At 42.9% G+C, this 18767-nt stretch overlaps 1 pseudogene; it reads right to left on the bottom strand.

Moving 5' to 3' along the window:
• Window positions 1-610: 610 nt before the first annotated feature.
• LOC119770134 lies at window positions 611-18339 on the bottom strand (annotated as a pseudogene).
• Window positions 18340-18767: the final 428 nt, after the last annotated feature.

Here is an 18767-nt window from a genome sequence, read left to right as displayed (position 1 = left end):
AGTTTCGTTCGTGGCGGAGCGTGAAGAAGGTGGAGAGCACACTGAGGAAGGTTTCGTCGTACGTGTCGTGTGAAACGCGGGTCAGGTAACATCCAGAAAGGACGCTTCACTTTGATCCGAGCAGCGAGGGATTTGATGTGTTCCACGTACAACGTGATGATGGACCATAGGCGGATGCATTCATCGATAGGCACCTGTTGCCCAAGTCACGCGTCAATCATAGTGCGAAACCTGCCTTCAAGTGAGACAATTCCGTGCTGTGGATCAACAAGTTCAAGAAGCGAAAAGTGGACCAGGACGATCCTGCAAAACACAATCAACTCTCCTACAAGGTCGAACGATACCCTTTCAAAACAACAGCATCTAACGCCATCTCAAACCTGGCTGAACACTTGCTGATCCGAAAAATTGTGAAAATTGTGAAATCATTTAATCATATTTGAATTTTTAAATATATTCTATATATTTTCATATATTTATATAGCGATGAAAGTTTTGTACTAAATAAAAATAAATGTTTTGCGCCTTCAGCTATTGCCGATCGTCTTCCGGAAGGCATTCCATATCCATATCCACGTTCACTTCTTCCTCATCCAGTGCTTCAATGCTTTCGGGGTCCGTCTGCGTCCTCCAATTATGTTGCGCTCATCGTCGTCGCTGATCATTAGCCGCATCAGGTACTCTTCGTTTAGTTAAGCGTTACAAACGGAATCATACCCTTCGAGCGCTACCGATCGCTTCCAATGGCCATCGATTCCTTACCGGACCTTTCCGCGGTCAGTTTGAACACGGCACAGGCCATCAGCGTTTTGGGGCAACCTCCACCGTAGACGATACGGACCTCTTTGACGGTAGCGGCCAGCACGCAAAGGGCGTCGTGCAGCGAACGATCCGTACAGACCTGATGGTACAGACCTCTCCTAAGGGAACTCCGCTGAAGCGCAGCAGCGTGTCCTCGCCGATCATGACCTGCTCAATCAGATCGCAACGATAGAGACGAACCGGGTTGGTCCGGGTTGTCACCTTGTCCTTAATTTTGTCCTACTCGGTGACCTCCAGCTCGGCAATCTTAGCTATCGAATCCATCTTGATGCTCTATGCAATAAACTTGAACTTGTCCGTGTCCATTGGCATGTTGGCGATAAAGATCTTTGCGTTCTCGATGCGTTTCGACTGGTGCACACCAGGCTCCTTGTCCAACAGGAAAGCCTCGTCCAGAAACGACTTCTTAAAGCAACCACTGGTCTTCTTTATGCGCTGAATCACGGTCAATTCCCCGGATCACTTCAATCGCATCACGGCATCGACGATCAGCTTGGCAAAGCACTCCGGTAATCAGCACCGAACGTGCCGCCAGCGTAGACGCTCTCCACCCGGCAATAATCGTCTACGGGTGCAACTTTTGCTCGATCAGCTTTTCCGGCTCGCGCAGCAACTCCGACGCCAGCACCGTTGCGGAAGTCGTTCTATCACCCACCTCGTTGTCAAAGAAGCGACTCATGTCCTCGAGGTTCTTCGCCGCCGGATTGTTTACGCCGATCGCCTTCAGAATCGTCGCCCCGTCGATGGTGACCTCAACCTATCCGGCGCTGCGGCCGTGCGCCACTAGAATAACGACGATAGCCGGGCTATTTCGCCATTCTCCTCATCGGCAAAGGTTGCTGGGGAAAGATCACAATCACAAACAACAATAAAAATCACAATTAAAATCACTGCTAAACAAAAAAAAATACCCGGAAACTTTTCTCCTGCGGAGCAATTTTTCTGACCGTTGACAAAAAAGTAAAGTTTGGCTTTGTATGTTTCTATCTGTCAAAACTGCTTGAAAAAAACAAAAACAAATACCGAGTTGCCAAACATGACCAAAAACTGCTCGACGGCAAGGTTGCAAGATTAATTTCCCTGGTTCAAAAGTCGAGCAGAAACTGGTCGCTTTAACTCGCTTTAACGCGCGTTAACTTGCGATAACTTGCTTTAAGGTGGCGTTATGTGAAAACTCGGCACGATGAGTAGCGTTGATGCTTTTCGAGCCAGTTTTTGTGCGTTTTAGTGTGTTATCGCGGAGTGACATTCCCCTCGGTGACTTGTCTACTTTATTTAGAGCTCCGAGCTGGTTACTGCTCCTCGCAGTCTACCACACCTTGGTTAGCTCTTAATGCAAAGAAAGTCCCTGTAGGTTTCCCCGCGGTTCTTACGCCTCGTAGTGCCGAACGTTTGAGATATAATAATAATGACCAATCACCCCATGCACTCGAACAGCGACATAAAAGAGACGGAAAATAACACGAAAAAACAGGACTGCGCGTCCACACAGGCACCGCACTACTGATGCCATTATTTAATTATAATGACCAATCACCCCATGCACTCGAACAGCGACATAAAAGAGACGGAAAATAACACGAAAAAACAGGACTGCGCGTCCACACAGGCACCGCACTACTGATGCCATTATTTAATTATAATGACCAATCACCCCATGCACTCGAACAGCGACATAAAAGAGACGGAAAATAACACGAAAAACAGGACTGCGCGTCCACACAGGCACCGCACTACTGATGCCATTATTTAATTATAATGACCAATCACCCCATGCACTCGAACAGCGACACAAAAGAGACGGAAAATAACACGAAAAACAGGACTGCGCGTCCACACAGGCACCGCACTACTGATGCCATTATTTAATTATAATGACCAATCACCCCATGCACTCGAACAGCGACATAAAAGAGACGGAAAATAACACGAAAAAACAGGACTGAGCGTCCACACAGGCACCGCACTACTGATGCCATTATTTAATTATAATGACCAATCACCCCATGCACTCGAACAGCGACACAAAAGAGACGGAAAATAACACGAAAATACAGGACTGCGCGTCCACACAGGCCCCGCACTACTGATGCCATTATTTAATTATAATGACCAATCACCCCATGCACTCGAACAGCGACACAAAAGAGACGGAAAATAACACGAAAAACAGGACTGAGCGTCCACACAGGCACCGCACTACTGATGCCATTATTTAATTATAATGACCAATCCCATGCACTCGAACAGCGACATAAAAGAGACGGAAAATAACACGAAAAAACAGGACTGAGCGTCCACACAGGCACCGCACTACTGATGCCATTATTTAATTATAATGACCAATCACCCCATGCACTCGAACAGCGACACAAAAGAGACGGAAAATAACACGAAAAACAGGACTGCGCGTCCACACAGGCACCGCACTACTGATGCCATTATTTAATTATAATGACCAATCACCCCATGCACTCGAACAGCGACATAAAAGAGACGGAAAATAACACGAAAAACAGGACTGCGCGTCCACACAGGCACCGCACTACTGATGCCATTATTTAATTATAATGACCAATCACCCCATGCACTCGAACAGCGACATAAAAGAGACGGAAAATAACACGAAAAACAGGACTGAGCGTCCACACAGGCACCGCACTACTGATGCCATTATTTAATTATAATGACCAATCACCCCATGCACTCGAACAGCGACACAAAAGAGACGGAAAATAACACGAAAAACCGGACTGCGCGTCCACACAGGCACCGCACTACTGATGCCATTATTTAATTATAATGACCAATCACCCCATGCACTCGAACAGCGACACAAAGAGACGGAAAATAACACGAAAAACAGGACTGAGCGTCCACACAGGCACCGCACTACTGATGCCATTATTTAATTATAATGACCAATCACCCCATGCACTCGAACAGCGACATAAAAGAGACGGAAAATAACACGAAAAAACAGGACTGCGCGTCCACACAGGCACCGCACTACTGATGCCATTATTTAATTATAATGATCAATCACCCCATGCACTCGAACAGCGACATAAAAGAGACGGAAAATAACACGAAAAAACAGGACTGCGCGTCCACACAGGCACCGCACTACTGATGCCATTATTTAATTATAATGACCAATCACCCCATGCACTCGAACAGCGACATAAAAGAGACGGAAAATAACACGAAAAAACAGGACTGCGCGTCCACACAGGCACCGCACTACTGATGCCATTATTTAATTATAATGACCAATCACCCCATGCACTCGAACAGCGACACAAAAGAGACGGAAAATAACACGAAAAACAGGACTGAGCGTCCACACAGGCACCGCACTACTGATGCCATTATTTAATTAAAATGACCAATCCCATGCACTCGAACAGCGACATAAAAGAGACGGAAAATAACACGAAAAAACAGGACTGCGCGTCCACACAGGCACCGCACTACTGATGCCATTATTTAATTATAATGACCAATCACCCCATGCACTCGAACAGCGACATAAAAGAGACGGAAAATAACACGAAAAACAGGACTGCGCGTCCACACAGGCACCGCACTACTGATGCCATTATTTAATTATAATGACCAATCACCCCATGCACTCGAACAGCGACACAAAAGAGACGGAAAATAACACGAAAAACAGGACTGCGCGTCCACACAGGCACCGCACTACTGATGCCATTATTTAATTATAATGACCAATCACCCCATGCACTCGAACAGCGACATAAAAGAGACGGAAAATAACACGAAAAAACAGGACTGCGCGTCCACACAGGCACCGCACTACTGATGCCATTATTTAATTATAATGACCAATCACCCCATGCACTCGAACAGCGACATAAAAGAGACGGAAAATAACACGAAAAAACAGGACTGCGCGTCCAAACAGGCACCGCACTACTGATGCCATTATTTAATTATAATGACCAATCACCCCATGCACTCGAACAGCGACATAAAAGAGACGGAAAATAACACGAAAAAACAGGACTGAGCGTCCACACAGGCACCGCACTACTGATGCCATTATTTAATTATAATGACCAATCACCCCATGCACTCGAACAGCGACACAAAAGAGACGGAAAATAACACGAAAAAACAGGACTGCGCGTCCACACAGGCACCGCACTACTGATGCCATTATTTAATTATAATGACCAATCACCCCATGCACTCGAACAGCGACACAAAAGAGACGGAAAATAACACGAAAAACAGGACTGAGCGTCCACACAGGCACCGCACTACTGATGCCATTATTTAATTATAATGACCAATCCCATGCACTCGAACAGCGACATAAAAGAGACGGAAAATAACACGAAAAAACAGGACTGCGCGTCCACACAGGCACCGCACTACTGATGCCATTATTTAATTATAATGACCAATCACCCCATGCACTCGAACAGCGACATAAAAGAGACGGAAAATAACACGAAAAAACAGGACTGCGCGTCCACACAGGCACCGCACTACTGATGCCATTATTTAATTATAATGACCAATCACCCCATGCACTCGAACAGCGACATAAAAGAGACGGTAAATAACACGAAAAAACAGGACTGCGCGTCCAAACAGGCACCGCACTACTGATGCCATTATTTAATTATAATGACCAATCACCCCATGCACTCGAACAGCGACATAAAAGAGACGGAAAATAACACGAAAAAACAGGACTGAGCGTCCACACAGGCACCGCACTACTGATGCCATTATTTAATTATAATGACCAATCACCCCATGCACTCGAACAGCGACACAAAAGAGACGGAAAATAACACGAAAAAACAGGACTGCGCGTCCACACAGGCACCGCACTACTGATGCCATTATTTAATTATAATGACCAATCACCCCATGCACTCGAACAGCGACATAAAAGAGACGGAAAATAACACGAAAAAACAGGACTGCGCGTCCACACAGGCACCGCACTACTGATGCCATTATTTAATTATAATGACCAATCACCCCATGCACTCGAACAGCGACATAAAAGAGACGGAAAATAACACGAAAAACAGGACTGAGCGTCCACACAGGCACCGCACTACTGATGCCATTATTTAATTATAATGACCAATCACCCCATGCACTCGAACAGCGACACAAAAGAGACGGAAAATAACACGAAAAAACCGGACTGCGCGTCCACACAGGCACTGCACTACTGATGCCATTATTTAATTATAATGACCAATCACCCCATGCACTCGAACAGCGACACAAAAGAGACGGAAAATAATACGAAAAACAGGACTGAGCGTCCACACAGGCACCGCACTACTGATGCCATTATTTAATTATAATGACCAATCACCCAATGCACTCGAACAGCGACATAAAAGAGACGGAAAATAACACGAAAAAAACAGGACTGCGCGTCCACACAGGCACCGCACTACTGATGCCATTATTTAATTATAATGATCAATCACCCCATGCACTCGAACAGCGACATAAAAGAGACGGAAAATAACACGAAAAAACAGGACTGCGCGTCTACACAGGCACCGCACTACTGATGCCATTATTTAATTATAATGACCAATCACCCCATGCACTCGAACAGCGACATAAAAGAGACGGAAAATAACACGAAAAACAGGACTGCGCGTCCACACAGGCACCGCACTACTGATGCCATTATTTAATTATAATGACCAATCACCCCATGCACTCGAACAGCGACACAAAAGAGACGGAAAATAACACGAAAAACAGGACTGAGCGTCCACACAGGCACCGCACTACTGATGCCATTATTTAATTATAATGACCAATCCCATGCACTCGAACAGCGACATAAAAGAGACGGAAAATAACACGAAAAAACAGGACTGCGCGTCCACACAGGCACCGCACTACTGATGCCATTATTTAATTATAATGACCAATCACCCCATGCACTCGAACAGCGACACAAAAGAGACGGAAAATAACACGAAAAAACAGGACTGCGCGTCCACACAGGCACCGCACTACTGATGCCATTATTTAATTATAATGACCAATCACCCCATGCACTCGAACAGCGACATAAAGAGACGGAAAATAACACGAAAAACAGGACTGAGCGTCCACACAGGCACCGCACTACTGATGCCATTATTTAATTATAATGACCAATCCCATGCACTCGAACAGCGACATAAAAGAGACGGAAAATAACACGAAAAAACAGGACTGCGCGTCCACACAGGCACCGCACTACTGATGCCATTATTTAATTATAATGACCAATCACCCCATGCACTCGAACAGCGACACAAAAGAGACGGAAAATAACACGAAAAACAGGACTGCGCGTCCACACAGGCACCGCACTACTGATGCCATTATTTAATTATAATGACCAATCACCCCATGCACTCGAACAGCGACACAAAAGAGACGGAAAATAACACGAAAAACAGGACTGAGCGTCCACACAGGCACCGCACTACTGATGCCATTATTTAATTATAATGACCAATCCCATGCACTCGAACAGCGACACAAAAGAGACGGAAAATAACACGAAAAAACAGGACTGCGCGTCCACACAGGCACCGCACTACTGATGCCATTATTTAATTATAATGACCAATCACCCCATGCACTCGAACAGCGACACAAAAGAGACGGAAAATAACACGAAAAACTGGACTGCGCGTCCACACAGGCACCGCACTACTGATGCCATTATTTAATTATAATGACCAATCACCCCATGCACTCGAACAGCGACATAAAAGAGACGGAAAATAACACGAAAAACAGGACTGCGCGTCCACACAGGCACCGCACTACTGATGCCATTATTTAATTATAATGACCAATCACCCCATGCACTCGAACAGCGACATAAACGAGACGGAAAATAACACGAAAAAACAGGACTGAGCGTCCACACAGGCACCGCACTACTAATGCCATTATTTAATTATAATGACCAATCACCCCATGCACTCGAACAGCGACATAAAAGAGACGGAAAATAACACGAAAAACAGGACTGAGCGTCAACACAGGCACCGCACTACTGATGCCATTATTTAATTATAATGACCAATCCCATGCACTCGAACAGCGACATAAAAGAGACGGAAAATAACACGAAAAAACAGGAATGCGCGTCAACACAGGCACCGCACTACTGATGCCATTATTTTATTATAATGACCAATCACCCCATGCACTCGAACAGCGACACAAAAGAGACGGAAAATAACACGAAAAAACAGGACTGCGCGCACTACTGATGCCATTATTTAATTATAATGACCAATCACCCCATGCACTCGAACAGCGACACAAAAGAGACGGAAAATAACACGAAAAACAGGACTGAGCGTCCACACAGGCACCGCACTACTGATGCCATTATTTAATTATAATGACCAATCCCATGCACTCGAACAGCGACACAAAAGAGACGGAAAATAACACGAAAAAACAGGACTGCGCGTCCACACAGGCACCGCACTACTGATGCCATTATTTAATTATAATGACCAATCACCCCATGCACTCGAACAGCGACACAAAAGAGACGGAAAATAACACGAAAAACAGGACTGCGCGTCCACACAGGCACCGCACTACTGATGCCATTATTTAATTATAATGACCAATCACCCCATGCACTCGAACAGCGACATAAAAGAGACGGAAAATAACACGAAAAAACAGGACTGCGCGTCCACACAGGCACCGCACTACTGATGCCATTATTTAATTATAATGACCAATCACCCCATGCACTCGAACAGCGACATAAACGAGACGGAAAATAACACGAAAAAACAGGACTGAGCGTCCACACAGGCACCGCACTACTGATGCCATTATTTAATTATAATGACCAATCACCCCATGCACTCGAACAGCGACATAAAAGAGACGGAAAATAACACGAAAAAACAGGACTGCGCGTCCACACAGGCACCGCACTACTGATGCCATTATTTAATTATAATGACCAATCACCCCATGCACTCGAACATCGACACAAAAGAGACGGAAAATAACACGAAAAACAGGACTGAGCGTCCACACAGGCACCGCACTACTGATGCCATTATTTAATTATAATGACCAATCCCATGCACTCGAACAGCGACATAAAAGAGACGGAAAATAACACGAAAAAACAGATGTCAATCCATCCAGCAGGGCAATCTGGCCAAATCAAAAATCCGAACATGGTTTTAGCATGTACCAAAGTGGTACATATGTGTACCTTTAAGGATTTTTGATGTACTTCAAAGGTTTGATAAGTAGCCTTGCCCTGCTGGAAAGATAGCTGTTTTTTAGAAAACGTCACCAAATCAACTTCTTTATTACAGGAAAGTTATGTACCATCGATGTACCTAACGAATCTGTGTTCAATTAATTAATTTTGCGCTATAATGATGTCTCAAAGCGAATGCTTTCATTCAAAACCGGAAATTTCAAACTTGATTTTAAACATTTTTGATATACCCCCTATAGGAATGACTTGAAATTGTGGAAAATTTTCTAAGTCAGGATGGCACATTTTGGTATTATTTTGGTATTAATGTGTTTTATCAAATTCCTCTGAAACTATGGAAAAATTTTGACCAATTTTGACAAATTAATTAATTTTGCGCTAAAGTGATGTCTCAAAGCGAATGCTTTCATTCAAAACCGGAAATTTCAAACTTGATTTTAAACATTTTTGATATACCCCCTATAGAAATGACTTGAAATTGTGGAAAATTTTCTAAGTCAGGATGGCACATTTTGGTATTATTTGAATATTTAAAGGTTTCATCAATTTTCTCTGAAACTATGGGAAATTTGTTAAAAAAATTTTACGAGTTAATTAATTTTGCGCTAAAATGACTTGAAACCCAAAATTGTTAAAGATGATTTTAAAAATTAGTGTGATATACCAACTAATATTTTTTTCAAAAACTTTGAAATATCTCTAAGTCGGGATAACCAAATACTTTGAAAAACGAGTCAATCGACAGATTAATGAATTTTGGTGAATTTCAATTCAGTTTCATTTTAATAATACTTATTTTTCAATCTTGTTATTTTTCAGAAGCTTCAAGAACTTCAAGCACAGGCCGTTCATCAATGACAAATGCATTCCGTGTGGTGAAGAATATCACTAATAACAACATGGAATCATCAGGTGAGTAGATTTGGCTGTTGCATATGAATAATTTCCGTTTTTCACTAACTGCAACTGCTGCACTAAAATGGTATGAAAATACCAAATTTTGGTATTACTTGTTCAAATACCAGCGACCATAATGTGCTCTTGGTTGCCCAGTAATAGATGGTAAAATACCATGAAATCATACCAAAATCATGTATGTGAAAGACCACAGAAATACCAAAATATGATTTTCCAAGGGCGCGGGAATACCTAAAAATAAAACCATGGCAATACCAAGTTTTGGTATTCAAGCAATGTTCAAAATCCAGAAGACCTCAACTTGGTATTGAAATGGTTTTATTTTGAGGTATTATTTTACCCTTGGAATAACATGGTTTGGTATTGTTGTGCCCTTACAAATACAAGATTTTGGTATGATTTCATGGTATTTTACCATCTATTACTGGGCAACCAAGGGCACATTTTGGTCGCTGTTATTTGCCCAAGTTATACCAAAATTTGGTATTCCCGTGTTATTTACCCCTGCTCGGGGACAAATGCATTCGATGTGGTGAAGAATATCACTAAGAACAACATGGAATCAGCAGGTGAGTAGATTTGGCTGTTGCATATGGATCATTTCTGTTTTTTCACTAACTGCAACTGGTGCACTAAAAAAAATGTATGAAAATACCAAATTTTGGTATTACTTGTGCAAAAAACAGCGACCAAAATGTGCCTTCCCGAGCAGGGGTAAATAACACGGGAATACCAAATTTTGGTATTACTTGGGCAAATAACAGCGACCAAAATGTGCCCTTGGTTGCCCAGTAATAGATGGTAAAATACCATGAAATCATACCAAAATCTTGTATGTGTAAGGGCACAACAATACCAAACCATGTTATTCCAAGGGTAAAATAATACCTCAAAATAGAACCATTTCAATACTAAGTTGAGGTCTTCTGGATTTTGAACATTGCTTGAATACCAAAACTTGGTATTGCCATGGTTTTATTTTTAGGTATTCCCGCGCCCTTGGAAAATCATATTTTGGTATTTCTGTGGTCTTTCACATACATGATTTTGGTATGACTTCATGGTATTTTACCATCTATTACTGGGAAACCAAGGACACATTTTGGTCGCTGTTATTTGCACAAGTAATACCAAAATTTAGTATTTTCATACCATTTTTAGTGCAGCAGTTGCAGTTAGTGAAATAACGGAAATTATTCATATGCAACAGCCAAATCTACTCACCTGATGATTCCATGTTGTTATTAGTGATATTCTTCACCACACCGAATGCATTTGTCATTGATGAACGGCCTGTGCTTGAAGTTCTTGAAGCTTCTGAAAAATAACAAGATTGAAAAATAAGTATTATTAAAATGAAACTGAATTGAAATTCATCAAAATTCATTAATCTGTCGATTGACTCGTTTTTCAAAGTATTTGGTTATCCCGACTTAGAGATATTTCAACGTTTTTGAAAAATATTAGTGGGTATATCACACTAATTTTTAAAATCATCTTTAACATTTTTGGGTTTCAAGTCATTTTAGCGCAAAATTAATTAACTCGTAAAATTTTTTTAACAAATTTCTCATAGTTTCAGAGAAAATTGACGAAACCTTTCAATATTCAAATAATACCAAAATTTGCCATCCTGACTTAGAAAATTTTCCACAATTTCAAGTCATTTCTGTAGGGGGTATATCAAAAATGTTTAAAATCAAGTTGGAAATTTCCGGTTTTGAATGAAAGCATTCGCTTTGAGACATCATTTTAGCGCAAAATTAATTATGTTGTCAAAATTGGTCAAAATTTTCCCATAGTTTCAGAGGAATTTGATAAAACACTTTAATACCAAAATAATACCAAAATGTGCCATCCTGACTTAGAAAATTTTCCACAATTTCAAGTCATTTCTGTAGGGGGTATATCAAAAATGTTTAAAATCAAGTTTGAAATTTCCAGTTTTGAATGAAAGAATTCGCTTTGAGACATCATTTTAGCGCATAATTAATTATTTTGTCAAAATTGGTCAAAATTTTCCCATAGTTTCAGAGGAATTTGATAAAACACTTAAATACCAAAATAATACCAAAATGTGCCATCCTGACTTAGAAAATTTTCCACAATTTCAAGTCATTTCTGTAGGGGGTATATCAAAAATGTTTAAAATCAAGTTTGAAATTTCCGGTTTTGAATGAAAGCATTCGCTTTGAGACATCATTTTAGCGCAAAATTAATTATTTTGTCAAAATTGGTCAAAATTTTCCCATAGTTTCAGAGGAATTTGATAAAACACTTAAATACCAAAATAATACCAAAATGTGCCATCCTGACTTAGAAAATTTTCCACAATTTCAAGTCATTTCTGTAGGGTATATCAAAAATGTTTAAAATCAAGTTTTTAATTTCCGGTTTTGAATGAAAGCATTCGTTTTGAGACATCATTTTAGCGCAAAATTAATTATTTTGTCAAAATTGGTCAAAATTTTCCCATAGTTTCAGAGGAATTCGATAAAATACTGTAATACCAAAAGAATACCAAAATGTGGTGTTCGATCATTGACAAATACTGCAATTTTGCAATATCAAAACAATACCTTAAATTGGTATGATACCACATTTTGCTCTTGCATAATCCTTAAGACAAATTTTAAAGGGTCCAGGAATACCAAAATTTGGTATTGATACCAGAGAAAGGTATTATTACGCATTTCCCTTGTTATTTACCCATGCTCGGGTTTGGTTGCCCAATGGCAAAATAACATGAAATCATACCAAAATCATGTATGTGGAAAACCACAGGAATACCAAAACCTGATTTTCCAAGGGCGCCATGGCAACCATGGCAATACTAAGTTTTGGTATTCAAGCAATGTTCAAAAATCTGGAAGACCTCAACTTGGTATTGAAATGGTTTTATTTTTCAATTCAATTCAATTCGGTTTTATTGGTGAATAATCAAGATACAATGAGTTATTTTGAAGTGCATAACAGAGTTTTGGAGTTCCTTACAGCTGTGTGTTGCATCATAATCCATTTAGGAACAATTATTTCTTTAACTAAGGCACTAGCAAGAGTAAGAAAAAACTATAAAAAAAACTTACAGAAATTGCAAAGGAAAGGGGATAGAGGAAGAGATAGCTTATATCTAGATCACAGGTAATTTATCCTTTGTAGATGTGTTTGATCATCAGTTCCCCAAGGGCCAGAAATTGTTCTGCCTTGTTCCGGCAGCTCGAAACCGCGTCATCATCTCCCCGCGAGAGCAAAGAACTCCGGCAGGGTGAAGAGATCTTCCCGGTGACTTCTTGCTGGGCCGTACTGCCGCTACCGGCAGCGACCACGCTGGCGAACGAACGCCCCCAACCAGGAGGGAACGCTGAGTTTTCCGCTGGAACCGTACGCTGTCCAGCTGCAGGAACGGCTGCGCTCGTACTTCGCTGAGGAGGGTGGGACGCTTTCTTCTTCCTCTTTTCCTGCTCCTCGAGGTAGGCCTTGCGCGCGACGCATCCGCGGTAATTGCCGGTATGGTTGCCGTCACAGTTCGCGCACTTTACGCGCGGCTTGGTTTGTTCTGCCTTGTCCCCCAAGTCCGCCTTTCGTGGCAGTGCGCACGCCTCCGAGAGGTGTGACTCACCGCACTTCACGCAGCGGGGCCGGAGGTTGCAGTTCCGCGAGCCGTGGCCGAATTTCTGGCAACGGTGGCATTGCGCTACGTCCGTCGGGTTCTTGGTGTAAAACCGCCAGTTTACCCAAAACCGTCCAACGTTTTAGTTCGCCGCAGGTCTTGGATCTTGACGGTGCCGCGGTCGAAGTACAACAGGTACAGTGTGTGTGTACCTGTTACCGTTGTCTTGCGCGAGAGCACTTTAATCTCCCGCGGTTTTATTCCGGCGTCCGAGAGGTGACCCTTCAGGTCGGAGATCGGACGGTCTTGATAACCCTGCAAGACGACCTTAACAGGGGCTTCTCGGGGTTGAATGTAGAAGTTGAAGTTGCTACGCTTCAATTCTTCAAACACCAGGTCGAAATTCTTTTTGGTCAGTGTGATCACTTGCACTGCCGACTTACCGATTTTCAGACAATATCCGAGGCCTTCCAGCAACTCGTCAACATCGTCCGCTAACGTGTCCAAAACAAAATTGGAGGTGGTCTACGTTCCGCTGGAGAGTTGTTCTTTTTGACGTCGGCACTTTTTCCGTGCACGACCATCATCGTCGTCGTCGTCGTCGGTAGTGCTGCTACCGTCAGAGTTGTTATTTTCTTCGTCGTCGCTCAGCATCTGGAACTCGTTCCTGATGGGGATGTTGGCGGATGTTGATGTGCCACTGGTCGTGGCACCGGAAGTACCGGAACGGGTTCGCACTGGTGATCTCGGAACATATCCGGGATGTAGTAACTTTTATCGATTCCATCTGCGCTGACGCCCCTGCGCGATGGCGGCCGACACGGCGTTGGTTTGTTTACCTTTTTGCACACGGCCGGTAGACGAACTTCGTGGGTTTTTCGAGGCCGCACTCGAATTGCCACGGCCACGGCCGGCCTTTGGCATGCTGGAGAAGCAAACTCGCGGGTAACCACAATCAATTACGGCGAAAAAATCGAAAAAACGATGGAGCACTGAGCACTAGCTGCATGCTCTCGTGCGTACACGGAGGGAGCTCAAAATGGTTTTATTTTGAGGTATTATTTTACCCTTGGAATAACATGGTTTGGTATTGTTGTACCCTTCCACATACAAGAATTTGGTATGATTTCATGGTATTTTACCATCTATTACTGGGCAACCAAGGGCACATTTTGGTCCCTGTTATTTGCCCAAGTAATACCAAAATTTGGTATTCCCGTGTTATTTACCCCTGCTCGGGACAGTGCGATCTGAAAGATGACTAATCCTTTTTATGACCCCTCGGCACGGCCGGTTCACTGTCAAAAATGACAGATCGATATGTCAGGAACTGGCTCCACTGACGAATTTCGGACGTTTCTTTTTTTTGTTTGCTTTTGTTTTGATTGGTGAATCTAAACAAACACACACATTCGATTTATTTGAGGATGCATTAGCCATCCCAGATCCCAGTAATATCGGAGAACCGGAACGACCGACAGGTTATCCAGACTGATGGCCACTAAGATTAATTTTGCCTTCTATTTCTGTCGATTTCGTAATAAGTCGCCGATGGAACAAATGGCCTTTCGGCATCGATTCCAGGTTGATCAGCAGGTGCTGCATTCGGGCATGTGACATCCCTTGGTACTTCCGATTACCGATTTCACAAGAAATTAAGCACGCGAGAGCAACGATTGCAAAAGGCTTGTGTGCTTGCCGGAACGACCACGATGTTGGTCGGTGTGAAAGCTTCCGGTTCCGGTACACGGAACCCCGGGGGAAGTCGTAGAATCGAACATATTTGAACAGATCGGAAACAGGATACGATTCAGCTTTTCTTAGACGCAAGCTCTCCTGATTAGCATGCTGTCTAACTTCACCTTACAGGACATTTCAAACCAAGGTTGCAACTGATTTAGCTCTAAGTTTTTTAGTATCAATTAAATTTTCAATCGAAAAGTTCATTCAAATTAAATAAAAAAACCCGATTTAATCCCACCTGGGGTGAGATAGAGCCTTTCTTACTAAATAATATAACAATAGTAGAACTTCTTCTTCAAATTCATAACAACGACTTTGTTTATTTATAACGTCAGTACAAAAGAGTGATAAAGTATAAGTCTAATGATGAAAGCAAAGTATTATAAATGATATGCTTTCCAAAAAAAAACGCAATTTTCACCAAAAGAATATTTGTACTCGTACATATTCTTAATCAAACAAGAGTTTATGACAAACGCGAGCATAGCAAGCTTCCCATGCGTCAGTGACAACGCACACCGCGGCATTGAAAACTTTGAAAACGATATAAACGATGAAAAGCTTAGAAAGCTCCTATTGGAATCCAATGAACCCTGTTAAATAAACTTACGAAATCGCGAAAAAGTGAAGTCTACTTTTAGGCGATTTAAGGAGCACATGGGAAACAAATTGATTGTACCCGGATGAATGTCCTATGCCACAAAAGTTTTTACATAAACATTGGACAGTTATGCAAAAACGGACAGGGCAAAAGAAACCGAAAAGCTACGATATCTTACATGTTGTAGGAAACATCGGTAGACAAGCTACTATAAAACGAGTATAAGGCGAGCCACAAAATATATGCGCCAGCATTCTCGCGCCAGTGTTCGAAGCTCAACTTGACAACTTGTCGACTTGGCGTCGAAGCGTCGAAAATCGATGCAGTGTGAATTTTTGACGATTTTTCCGATGAAAATTCATGCTGAATCGTAATATTTACGAAGATGAAAATGACGTCCAGCCATAAAGTAAAACCTATACCTTTCTTTAGTAAGAAAGACAAAAGGTAAATCGCTCTAAAAATTGATCCGGATTGCCGATAGATGTCAAATTTGTTTCAGATGCTCACTAATGGTCTGTACTATGAATGTAGAAAGAAATTTCGGATAAAATCGGAAATGAAAAGTGTTGGCGAAGGTCACCAGGTGGGCTTTTACCTTTTTTTAGGGATTTTTTTTCTTTTGGTAGGTTAATCAAACGGCTCTAACTCCAGAACCAGATTATGGATCTGGATGAAAATTTGGGAGGTTGTAGAGCTCGAAAAATGCAATTTTTGAGATAAATAAAAGATATGAAAATGGAAAATTTTGACCATATTTTCATTTGAAAACTGTGTATTTTGTTGAAAGTCTGGCCGCATCCGAAAACAGATGGATATTTCGAAATTCGGACTCAAAATGACCCTTGTTCAGCACACCAGCTTTCAAATGCACTTGGAATAATCAAAATCGAAAATAGGGGAGCCGAGGATTACGCGACTCAAAATTTGGCAAAAAATTTACCACACACGGACATCACTTGAACTCCACGGAATTTATTTTCTCAAAATTCGAGGGTTGGAGATAGACGAGTTCTGTCAAGGTGAATCGATAGAGCGTCGAAAATCGATGCAGTGTGATTTTTTGACGATTTTTCCGATGAAAATTCATGCTGAATCGTAATATTTACGAAGATGAAAATGACGTCCAGCCATAAAGTAAAACCTATACCTTTCTTTAGTAAGAAAGGCAAAAAGTAAATCGCTCTAAAAATTGATCCGGATTGCCGATAGATGTCAAATTTGTTTCAGATGCTCACTAATGGTCTGTACTATGAATGTAGAAAGAAATTTCGGATAAAATCGGAAATGAAAAGTTGTTCGGAGCGGACTGTAGATTTTGCACTTCAAACTTCCGGCGGACTTGGGGAACCAGTTCGGGAGGGTCAGAAATTTCGCAAACAAGCAAAAACACTAGAAGTTTCTCTTAATAATCTATTTTACTAAACTAATTTAAAGAATTCTAGCTGTTTCTTCCGACGATCGCGACGAGGTGACTTTACGTCCGACCGGTTCGGCTGCTCGCGATGAACTTGTTCTTCTCTTGTTCCGACGCGCAGGTTTCTCGTCGTCCTCTTTCGTTGCGCGCCAAAAAACTCTCCACTCTTCGTCGTCGTTCGGGTTGTCGCTCTCTTTCTAGCACCGTCGTCATCAACGGCGCGCTGTTGCCGCGCACATCGTTTGTGCGCTTCTTTCTCCCTTTCGGGCGTCGTCGTGCTAACTCGCGCAAGTCGTTGCGCACGCTTCTTGTTGTTGTTGGCAACGACGCAGGCTGGGTTGCCACCTTCTTTTCCGTTCTCGTCGCAGCAGGCACAGTGCTGCCAAAATCAAACCAAAAATTTTCTTCGAGCTGACCTTGTCAGGCTCGAACATCCTCCACCCGCGAAGAACTGCCGTTGATATCCAGGCGATCCAGAGGTCATTCTTTCGCCTCCCAGGTGTGGCCGTACTTTGACCAGGTGTGTGTTCTTTCAATTCTTCGCCGGGCGCTCTTGGGATTCGCAAGTCGATGCGAAACCCTTTCGCCCTGTTGTACAGAACCGGGCTAACCTTCGTTGCGTTCTTACAGGATGCGCCGGTCAGCGCAGTTAACAGTCGCAGGGGCTGCCAAAAGGCCTGGCCGACTCGTGGGATGTGCTCCAGTGCTTGTTGATGCTTGCCGATTGTAGGAAACCGGCATCTTGTTCTGCTTCCACTTGGACCATCTCCAGTGCCTCCAGCTGATGATCGCTTTAGTGGATCGGCGTCTACCGACCGCTTGTGTGGAACGAATCCTTCAGTGTCATTCCTTTGCTTCTTCCTCTTCGTCAGTGGGTCGGCGCACACCGACCGCTGGTGTGGGTGGGTTCTTCCAGAGCCACTCATCGTCTTCTTCATAATCACTGGTGCTGCAGTTGCTCGATGCTTTGAACGCTCATCAAACCTCAGCTGTGTGCCAACTGCAGCAGCCTTGTGCGGTGTACTGGTACGCGCCGCCGTCAAGAGCGTTGATTGCAGCCGGGCGCTGCACCTTGTCTCTCCTCCTTGGAAACGCTCGGCTTGGAAAGCCAGCGTTGTCTTCGATGTGCGTAGCATCGCCTGGAACAGCAGGTAAAACCTTCCTTGTGTTGTTTGATCACTCACTAAACTTGTTTCCTTGTAGGTTTCACCAACTTCTCGTGCGCAGGCTTCGGTGTGCTGCTCCAAGTTGGGTCGATCCTCAAACTCCGTGCCTTGAATCAGGACCGCTTCTTCGTGTGCTGCGCCACTTCCAATCGTGCCGTCCAAGACCTGGCTGAAGCTCGTCTCGCGCAGAGCCACCAAGT

This window comes from Culex quinquefasciatus, chromosome 1, assembly GCF_015732765.1.
Source record: "Culex quinquefasciatus strain JHB chromosome 1, VPISU_Cqui_1.0_pri_paternal, whole genome shotgun sequence".
Taxonomy (NCBI): domain Eukaryota; kingdom Metazoa; phylum Arthropoda; class Insecta; order Diptera; family Culicidae; genus Culex; species Culex quinquefasciatus.
The sequence above is the reverse complement of the archived record's forward strand: the minus strand, read 5'-3'. Positions and strand labels throughout refer to the sequence as shown.